Source organism: Adiantum capillus-veneris, chromosome 7 (genome assembly GCF_014529385.1).
Source record: "Adiantum capillus-veneris isolate H3 chromosome 7, ASM1452938v2, whole genome shotgun sequence".
Classification (NCBI taxonomy): domain Eukaryota; kingdom Viridiplantae; phylum Streptophyta; class Polypodiopsida; order Polypodiales; family Pteridaceae; genus Adiantum; species Adiantum capillus-veneris.
Genome location: NC_140937.1, coordinates 118,184,543 through 118,187,614, shown reverse-complemented (window position 1 = coordinate 118,187,614; position 3,072 = coordinate 118,184,543).

The following is a 3,072-nucleotide window of genomic DNA, read 5'->3' as shown; positions in this document are numbered from 1 at the left end:
CTAGGAAAACTTGTGGGAACTCTTTTAAGCCCTTTTATGCACTTTTTACTAAGTTTACTTGAATCCACACCCTTTAGAAATGCCCCTCAAGGGTACTTGCACGATTAAGGTGTATTTCCCACATGCTACCACATGATTTTTGCCACCTAGGCATCCCATGGACTACAGGTAATACATTCCAAAGCATAGGATAAAGCCCATAACATGGTCACACAAAGTTACTGATTAATCTAAGAATCCTAATCGATGATTTGAAGATGCTAATCATCTTGAATGGCTCTTATACCAATTGTAAGGATTAGGGAGGATAAACAAGAGAGGATTTTTGGTATTTACATGCTAATGATAACTTAATTACGCAATGGAGATGTGTAGATGCAAAATGATAACTAGATTGATTGAAAGTGAGTATAAAGAGGTTCATTGTATAAAGCTCAAGTAAGCATCTCATTTGACATCATAAGAGCTCCAAATGAGCCCAAATCCACTAGAAACTTGTGGGTACTTTTTAAAGCCCTTTTATACACTTTTTACTAAGTCTAGTTGAATCCACACCCTTTTAAAATGCCCCTCAAGGGTACCTACACGATTAAGGTGTCTTTCCCACATGCTACCACATGATTTTTGCCACATAGGCATCCCATAGACTGCAGGTAATACATACCAAAGCATAGGATAAAGCCCATAAACCTAACACGATTGATACATATAGCTCATTAGTCATTGATCGTACACTTTACTACTCCACCATCTAGCCTCCTCTTTCATTTCCTCGATTAAATAATCTAATACCTATTGCTACTCCACCATGAAGACGAGTGTGTCCTCTCTTGCCCCACCATCACCTTTGATTACTAGCAAATGTCATCACCAACGGAATAGGCTGTCACTATCGCCTCCCAATTTCAAACCCATTTTTGTTGACCTCTACCTATTGCCAAGGTTCGTGCGCCCCATCTCCCATGACCATCAGTTTGTCTACTTTTGCGATGACCTTTTTTGCCTATTTTTTGGTAGGCTTCTCTCATTGAAAGAATTTGAGGAGTATCATGGCAACCTACACAATTGCCAACTCCAATTAAGCTTATCAAGAGTCATAGGGTTAATTTTGATCTATGCCCTAGAGAGTCATAGGGTTAATTTTGATATATGCCCTAGAGTCATAGGGTCAATTTTGATATATGCCCTAGAGAGTTGCATCTCTGATATATGGCAAACAGGATTATGAGGGCCATAGGGTAGCATATGTTACTCGTGACCCCTCTCTCTCTCTCTCTCTCTCTCTCTCTCTCTCTCTCTCTCTCTCTCTCTCTCTCTCTCTCTCTGTGAGTGCAAACTACAATGTAAATTTTTGCTCTCTGCCACCACAAGCCCCTTGCCCACTCTTGAGTGTTGCTTACTACCACAAGAATGTGTGTCATGTTTATTTGTGCATTAATTTTTTTTTAAAATGAATTTCTTTGTTGTTTATGGCTTTGAATAAGTTTTCTCTTTTTGACATTGTAGGTGTAACCTAGTTGGAAGTGGTAGAAGTCTCGCTTGTGCATAGAAAGAGGCATCATGGTCATTTGATCTATGCCATCATACCCAATGACCTTTGGGTGAATTAGGAGTGAGCTAAAGGTAAACTAGGAACGATCTTGGGGTAAGCTAACAGAGATTGTGGGAAATAGGATTGTTGAACTCGGAGTGAACTAAAGGTAAGCTAGTAGTGAACTTGGGTGGACTAAGAGTGATAAACCCATTGAGCTAGGAGTGTGTATCTAACATTTTTGGGACTTCAAAAAATATTTGGGATTGAAGCTCTTTCCGAAAGGGGGACTTGAACTCACAATATGTTGGGGTAAGCCCACCTTGTGACAACGGTTGCATAGATTGGATACACTGAAGGTCTCAAATGCCTTAAGGTTTTGGGGTATGGATGACTAGACCAATTTATAGAGACCTTGTAGTTAAGCGCACTTATGTTGCAACATTACTACGATGGGTGACATTCGTAGAAGGTGGTGCCTCCTAGGGCATCTTAGTATCAAAGCCATGCTTGGGCGCATTAGAAGCCTATGTGGCATATTAATTTTTTGTGGGAAAAATGAATAAATGAGCATGATCCCAAAATTAATTTAAGAGAGTAATTGTTGAGGTAAGCCCTTCTAACAATGCTTGCATAGATTGGCTAGTTCAAAGGGTTGTGAGACCTTAAAGTTTTGGAGTCTGGATTATGGCATACCATTTTATGGAAACCTTGCAGTTAAGGGCCCTTCTGCGGCAACACTGGTGGGATAGGTGGCCTCCGAGGAAGGTGCTACCCCCGACCCAATCAAAAACATCCTAAAGCATCAAACACGTAGCTATTTTGCAATACTTTTCAACATGATAAAAGGAGTAGTTAATATTATAGATTTTGATAACCTCGCAATAAAAATATTGGCTACCGGTTCGAGACCTCTGTTGGAATTAGGGTTGCAGAGAAACACACACAGCTTGGAGAAGATAAAGGAAGCTCAAGGCGCACAATAGAGAGTGTATTACTTAGTGTGCAATGGAAAGATAGATAGCCCTAGAGTGATGGGCGTATGTACAATGCACGGGGGGAAAACCTCCTAAAGAGGTTAAAAATACCCCGACGGTGCTAGTGTTTTCACACACATCATTAGCACATGAATATGGTAACAAACCCCCCCCTGGAGTGATGCGGTGAACAAGAGCTGGCACAAGAGTAAAGGGAAGTGCCATGCCCTGAGGACATGATCAGTCCACAAAGGGGAGTAAGCCCAAAGCTTTGTGGAAAGCTTGGAGCTTCTCACGAGACAATGCCTTTGTGAAAAGATCTACAAGGTTGTCTTGTGTTGGCACATAAGCCAAGCTGATCTCTCTTGTTGAGAGCCTCTCCCTGACATAGTGGTAATGCACCTCAATGTGCTTTGTGCCAGCATGAAAAAATGGGTTCCTTGCAACTGCCAATGCGCTCTGATTGTTAGTGTAGACAGTGTTGGTAGTGTTCTGTCCAACACCCAAATCATCCATAAGGCATCTGAGCCATACACACTCAACCGTAGTTGGGAAGATTGTCAT